The sequence below is a fragment of the Nycticebus coucang genome, chromosome Y, assembly GCF_027406575.1.
Source record: "Nycticebus coucang isolate mNycCou1 chromosome Y, mNycCou1.pri, whole genome shotgun sequence".
Classification (NCBI taxonomy): Eukaryota; Metazoa; Chordata; class Mammalia; order Primates; family Lorisidae; genus Nycticebus; species Nycticebus coucang.
Window position 1 is genome coordinate 2638870 of NC_069805.1, and position 7846 is coordinate 2646715.

The 7846-nt window shown below is 39.3% G+C and overlaps 1 pseudogene; it reads left to right on the forward strand.

Moving 5' to 3' along the window:
* The first annotated feature begins 7392 nt into the window (after window positions 1-7392).
* Window positions 7393-7621, forward strand: LOC128579113 (heat shock factor-binding protein 1-like; annotated as a pseudogene).
* The last annotated feature ends 225 nt before the right edge of the window (window positions 7622-7846 follow it).

Genomic DNA, 7846 nt, shown 5'->3' on the forward strand with positions numbered 1-7846 from the left:
GGGTTAAATAAAAGTGCAAATCAGTCAAAATAGCTTTTGCTTACACAAGTAAGGAATATAAATTAGGACACCACAGGAGAGACTACTTTTTTTTTATTGTTGGGGATTCATTGAGGGTACAATAAGCCAGGTTACACGGATTGCAATTGTTAGGTAAAGTCCCTCTTGCAATCATGTCTTGCCCCATAAAGTGTGACACACACCAAGGCCCCACCCACCTCCCTCCGTCCCTCTTTCTGTTTCCACCCCATAAACATAATTGTCATTAATTGTCCTCATATCAAAATTGAGTACATAGGATTCATGCTTCTCCATTCTTGTGATGCTTTACTAAGAATAATGTCTTCCACGTCCATCCAGGTTAATACCAAGGATGTAAAGTCTCCATTGTTTTTAATGGCTGAATAGTATTCCATGGTGTACATATACCACAGCTTGTTAATCCATTCCTGGGTTGGTGGGCATTTAGGCTGTTTCCACATTTTGGCGATTGTAAATTGAGCTGCAATAAACAGTCTAGTACAAGTGTCCTTATGATAAAAGGATTTCTTTCCTTCTGGGTAGATGCCCAGTAATGGGATTGCAGGATCAAATGGGAGGTCTAGCTTGAGTGCTTTAAGGTTTCTCCATACTTCCTTCCAGAAAGGTTGTACTAGTTTGCAGTCCCACCAGCAGTGTAAAAGTGTTCGCTTCTCTCCACATCCACGCCAGCATCTGCAGATTTGAGATTTTGTGATGTGGGCCATTCTCACTGGGGTTAGATGATATCTCAAGGTTGTTTTGATTTGCATTTCTCTAATATATAGAGTGATGAACATTTTTTCATGTGTTTGTTAGCCATTCATCTGTCGTCTTTAGAGAGAGTTCTATTCATGTCTCTTGCCCATTGATATAAGAGATTGTTGGCTTTTTTCATGTGGATTAATTTGAGTTCTCTATAGATCTTAGTTATCAAGCTTTTGTCTGATTGAAAATATGCAAATATCCTTTCCGATTGTGTCGGTTGTCTCTTTGCTTTGGTTATTGTCTCCTTAGCTGTACAGAAGCTTTTCAGTTTAATGAAGTCCCATTTGCTTATTTTTGTTATTGTTGCATTTGCCGTGGCACTCTTCTTCATGAAGTCTATAACCCAGGCCAATATCTTCCAGTGTTTTTCCTATGCTTTCTTAGAGGATTTTTATTGTTTCATGCCTTAAGTTTAAGTCCTTTATCCATCTTGAATCAATTTTTGTGAGTGGGAAAAGGTGTGGGTCCAGTTTCAGTCTTTTACATGTAGACATCCAGTTATCCCAACACCATTTATTGAATAGGGAGTCTTTCCCCCAAGGTATGTTCTTGTTTGGTTTATCAAAGATTAGGTGGTTGTAAAATGTTCGTTTCATTTCTTGGTTTTCATTTCGATCCCAAGTGTCTATGTCTCTTTTTGTGCCAGTAAAATGCTGTCTTGAGCACTATGGCTTTGTAGTACAGACTAAAATCTGGTATGCAGATGCCCCCAGCTTTATTTTTGTTACAGAGAACTGCCTTAGCTATACGGGGTTTTTTCCGGTTCCATACAAAACGCAGAATCTTTTTTTCCAAATCTTGAAAGTACGATGTTGGTATTTTGATAGGAATGGCATTGAATAGGTAGATTGCTTTGGGAAGTACAGACATTTTAACAATGTTGATTCTTCCAATCCATGAGCATGGTATGTTCTTACATCTGTTAATATCCTCTGCTATTTCCTTTCTGAGGATTTCATAGTTGTCTTTATAGAGTTCCTTCACCTCCTTCATTAGGTATATTCCTAGGTATTTCATTTTCTTTGAAACTATGGTCAAGGGAGTTGTGTCCTTAATTAGCTTCTCATCTTGACTGTTATTGGTGTACACAAATGCTACTACTTGTGGACATTGATTTTATATCCTGAAACATTACTGTATTTTTTGATGACATTTAGGAGTCTCCTGGTTGAGTCTTTGGGGTTCTCTAAGTATAAGATCATGTCGTCAGCAAAGAGGGAGAGTTTGACCTCATCTGCTCCCATTTGGATTCCCTTTATTTCCTTGTCTTGCCTAATTGTATTGGCTAGAACTTCCAGCACTACGTTGAATAGTAAAGGAGACAGAGGACAACCTTGTCTGGTTCCAGTTCTAAGAGGAAAAGCTTTCAATTTTACTCCATTCAGTAAAATATTGGCTGTGGGTTTGTCATAGATAGCTTCAATCAGTTTTAGAAATGTGCCACCTATGCCTATACTCTTCAGTGTTCTAATAAGAAAAGGATGCTGGATTTTATCAAATGCTTTTTCTGCATCTATTGAGAGGATCATGTGATCTTTATTTTTGCCTCTGTTGATATGGTGGATAACATTTATAGACTTGCGTATGTTAAAGCAGCCTTGCATCCCTGGGATGAAGCCTACTTGATCATGATGAATGACTTTTTGATGAAAAGCTGTAATCTATTGGCTAGGATTTTGTTGAGAATTTATGCATCTATATTCATAAGTGAGATTGGTCTGAAAATCTCCTTTTTGTTTGGGTCTTTTCCTGATTTTGGTATCAGGATGATGTTTGCTTCATAGAACGTGTTGAGGAAGATTCCTTCTTCCTCAATTTTTTGGAATAATTTCTGCAGTACAGGAATAAGCTCTTCCTTGAAGGTTTGATAGAATTCTGGAGTGAAGGCATCTGGACCAGGGCATTTTTTGGTTGGAAGATATTTTATTGTTTCTTTGATCTCAGTGCTTGAAATTGGTCTGTTTAGGAGCTCTTTTTCTTCCTGGCTAAGTCTAGGGAGAGGGTGTGATTCCAAATATTGATCCCTTTCTTTCACATTGTCAAATTCCTGGGCATAAATTTTCTTGTATATTCAGAGATGATCTCTTCTCTCTCTGTGGGATCAGTTGTTATTTCCCCTTTATCATTTCTGATTGAGGTCACTAGGGATTTTACTTTTCTATTCCTCATAAGTTTGGCCTATGGTTTATCTATTTCATTTATTTTTTCAAAAAACCAACTCCTTGTTTCATTAATTTTTTGAATAATTTTTTCTATTCAATTTCATGGATCTCTGATTTGATTTTGGATATTTCTTTTCTTCTACTGAGTTTAGGCTTAGATTGTTCTTCTTTTTCCAATTCCATAAGATCTCTTGTGAGATTGTTGATGAGCTCTCTTTCTGTTTTTCGAATGTAGGCATGTAAAGTGATCAATTTTCCTCTCAAAACTGCTTTTGCAGTATCCCACAGGTTTAGGTAGCTGTGTCTTCATTGTTGTTATACTCAAGGAAGTTAAGGATTTCCTGTTTTATTTCTTCCTGCACCCATCTGTTATTCAACACAAGATGGTTTAATTTCCATGTCTTTGGGTGGGGTCGAGCATTTTTGTTAGAGTGGAGTTCCACCTTTAGTGCCTTATGGTCTGACAAGATACAAGTTAAAACTTCAATTCTTTTGATTCTGTGGATATTTGTTTTGTGTCCCAGGATATGATCAATTTTGGAGAATGTTCCATGGGGTGATGAGAATAATGTATATTCTTTACCTTTGGGGTGGAGTGTTCTATATGCGTCTGTCAACCACAGTTGTTCTAGGGTCTCATTTGAATCTCTTATATCTTTGTTTAATTTCTGTTTAGAGGATCTGTCCTGCTCTGTAAGGGGAGTGTTAAAGTCCCCTGTTATTATCGTATTATCAGATATCATATTGCTCAGACTGAGTAAGGTCTGTTTCAAGAATCTGGGACCATTTAAATGGGGTGCATAGATATTTAGAATTGAAACGTCTTATTGTTTTATTTTTCCCTTGACCAATATAAAGTGACCATCTTTCTCTTTTTTGACTTTAGTTGCTTTAAATCCACATGTAGCTGAAAATAAGATTGCAACTCCTCCTTTCTTCTGAATTCCATTTGCCTGAAAAATTGTCTTCCAACCCTTGTCTCGGAGCTTTAATTTGTCCTTTGAAGCCAGGTGTGTTTCTTGCAGACAGCAAATGGATGGCTTATGTTTCTTAAGCCAGTCAACAAATCTATGTCTCTACAGTGGGGAATTCAAGCCATTAACATTTTTAGAGATAATTGATAAGTGTGGTAGTGTTCTATTCGTCTTATGTTGTGAGAGTCCATTGCTTAGTTTTATCTTTGCATCAGTGTGGAGGTTTGGTTCTTTAATTTCTGAGTTCTTACTTTGCTGCTGATCCATTGTGGTGGTCAGTGTGCAGAACAGGTTGAAGTATTTCCTGTAGAGCTGGTCTTGTTGTGGCGAATTTCCTCCATGTTTCTATATCCATAAATGATTTGATTTCTCTGTCAATTTTGAAGCTTAGCTTAGCAGAGTACAGAATTCTGGGCTGGAAATTGTTCTGTTTAAGTAAAGGTAGATGACCCATTGTCTTCTTGCTTGGAAAGTTTCATTAGAGAAGTCTGCAGTCACTCTGATGGATTTTCCCCTGTAGGTCCACTGGTGCTTACTCCTGGCAGCTTGCAGAATCTTTTCTTTTGTCTTGACTTTGGACAGGTTCATCACAATGTGTCTTGGAGAAGCTCGGTTAGAGTTGAGGCGACCTGGGGTCCGATATCCCTCTGAAAGCAGTGTGTCAGAATCTTTGGTTATATTTGGGAAATTTTCTTTTATAATATTCTCTAGTATGGCTTCCATTCCTCTGGGGCATTCTTCTTCCCCTTCTGGAATTCCTATAACTCGTATGTTGGAATGCTTCATAAGGTCCCATAATTCTGACAGTGAACATTCTGCTTTCTCTCTCTTCTTTTCCTCCTCTTTTACTATCTGAGTTATCTCAAGAACTTTGTCTTCTACCTCTGAAATTCTTTCTTCTGCATGGTCTAACCTGTTGCTGATACTTTCCATTGCATCTTTTCGTTCCCTAATTGACTGTTTCAGTTCCTTCAGCTCTGCTATATCCTTTTTATATTCTTCATGTCATTCATCTCTTATTTGATTCTGTTTTTGGATTTCCTTTTGGTTATTTTCCACTTTATTAGCAGTTTCCTTCATTGTTTCCATCATTTCTTTCATTATTTTCAACATGTGTATTCTAAATTCCCTTTCTGTCATTCCTAACATTTCTTCATAGGTGGAATCCTCTGCAGTAGCTACCTCATGGTCCCTTGGCGGGTTTGTACTGGACTGGTTCTTCATGTTGCCTGGAGTTTTCTGCTGATTCTTCCTCATTAGTGGTTTCTTTTATCTGTTTCCTTGCTCTGATTTTCCTTTCACTTCCTCTTGCTCTTTAAGTTCTTGTGCCTCTGAACTAAGGATTACAGGACAAGAGGGGTGAGAAGGTTGGAGAGCACAAAAGGGGATGAAAGAAAGGAGGACTGATTGATAAGAAAAAAAAGAAAAATAGAGAAAGGAGTGGGGGTGGGTAAAAGGAATATTGACAAAAAGAAGAGAGGCACAGAAAGAGGGAGACAGAACAAAATAGGTGTACAGTTGGGTACTTTTATAGATCCTTAAAAAAAACCCACCTTCTGGGGGTTCCCAGTTGGGTGGTTCCCTTGAGGTCAGCAGCTCTTTGCTAACCTGATCAAACACAGTACCCCACCTCCACCCAGTAGAGAAGAAAATAAAAAATGCTGTAAATCAAACCAAAACAAGCAAACAGAAAACTTTACGGGATAAAATTGGGTGAAAAACCAAATAATAGCCGTAGAAGCACTAGCAAAATTGAAGTTCTAATTATTGAAAAAGACAGCAATGGGAAGTTATAATTAAACAAAAAAAAAATTGAGAAAGTAAATGGATCTGTATGCAAAATGTTGAAGTATAAAACAAAACAACATCAACAACATCAAAATAAACAAAAAAAAACAACCAAACCCAAAAAAAAAATCAAAAAAAAATAAAAAGCAGTATGTATATGTTATTGAATATCATCTGGGCAACACGTGGTCTTCTGGGTATGAGATGTTAATCACAGTTCTGATACAACCGGAGGGTGCTGCTTTCTCAAACCCCAGCAGATTGACACCCTAAATCTCTCTTCAGCCCACTTAAAAGGCACTTTGAACTTGTTCACTTCCTGAGCAGAAGCATTTCCAGGAAAGTACTTGTCACTGGAATCACTGCTGAAGTGGCTATCGACTTACCCAGTGTGCCAAAACTGGTCTCACCCTGCCCCTGAGGGTTAGGGCTGCAAGGTAACTCAGACCCTGCCCTTAGGCTACTTGATCTGGGTTACCAGCTCCCACCCAATTCTAGCTCTGCGACCCTGAGGGCGGAGCTTGCCGGGGCAGATCACTCACAATGGCTCCCTGTGACCCAGAGCAAAACACCATTAGCTCCGTCTGGCTCAGCGGCTCAGACTGGGGCCCTAGACAACCGTGAAATTTCTCTGCACTCCGTTTTCCACTTTATTAGCAGTTTCCTTCATTGTTTCCATCATTTCTTTCATTGTTTTCAACATGTGCATTCTAAATTCCCTTTCTGTCATTCCTAACATTCCTTCATAGGTGGAATCATCTGCAGTAGCTACCTCATGGTCCCTTGGCAGGGTTGTTCTGGACTGGTTCTTCATGTTGCCTGGAGTTTTCTGCTGATTCTTCCTCATGAGTGGTTTTTTTTATCTGTTTCCTTGCCCTGATTTTCCTTTCACTTCCTCTTGCTCTTTAAGTTCTTGTGCCTCTGAACTAAGGATTACAGGACCAGAGGGGTGAGAAGGTGATTCTGCACTCCCGCTCAGACTCTCCCCAAGGCAGTTCAACTGAGTGCCAAGTCCAAAGACACCCAAACGGTTCACAGGTAAGGCCTTTCTGGTTTGCAGTCTCGCTTCTACTGAACTTACAGTTGCGGGCGGGTTTAGACGGATTGAACACACACAACCACTTGCCTGTTTTCCACTGTTTTAGTCCTCCTCTTGGGGTCCAGAAGTCTCTCACTGACTCCCTTTATCCTCGCAGGGGTGATGATAAGCAGATCCCACCAGCCAGAGATCTCTGGGGGAATTCTATCTCCCCAGACTCACGGTGCCCAGATGCAAGAAAGCTGTTACTCGGCTGCCATCTTGCTCCGCCTCCCAGTTTGCACCTTTCTACAAATAGCCCGCTGTCTGCCTTTTACCTGCCTTGACCTGCATTTCTAGAAACACATATTTGAATTCTATATACAGGAAGCAATTCTCATTCATGGAGACGAAATTACTAGCTTTCCTTATACAATTTGACCTTTCATAACTACCTCATAAGGTGACCCTCTAATATTTCACTTCTCTTTTTTCTGTGGCTGGGGTGGGGTGAGGTTTTCTAAAAGGTGTCCTGTGAAGTATACTCACCAGATTCACCTGATTGACCTAAATTACATTTAAAAAAAAAGAAGAGAGTCTTCGTGGACAAAAGGAAGTGTAGGTGACGGTTTAAGACATCGCTGCCAAACTGGGAACCACGGAGATGGCCGAGACTGAACCCAAACCGTGCAAAATCTGGCCTCGGTGGTTCAGACCCTTCTGCAGCAGATGCAAGATAAATTTCAGACCATGTCTGACCAGATCATTGGAATAATTGATGATATGAGTAGTCACATTGATGATCTGGAGAAAAACATCACAGACCTCATGACACAGGCTGGAGTGGAAGACTGGAAGGTGAAAGCAAGATACCTGCCACACAAAAGAGTTGATGGTTGCTAATTTACACTGAAATCTGGAACACCTTTTTTCCAAGCAAAGAGAAGATTGAATGGCTTTTTGCAACTAACTACTATGTGTAGACAAGTTTTATATTATAAAATGTGTGTTCTTATCACATATCATATTTTTAGTTTTTACAGTGATTTACCCCCTTGTTGCTTGAACATGGTATCTTCATATCTTGGACCTTGGTCAGTTGTGCTATTAATTATTAA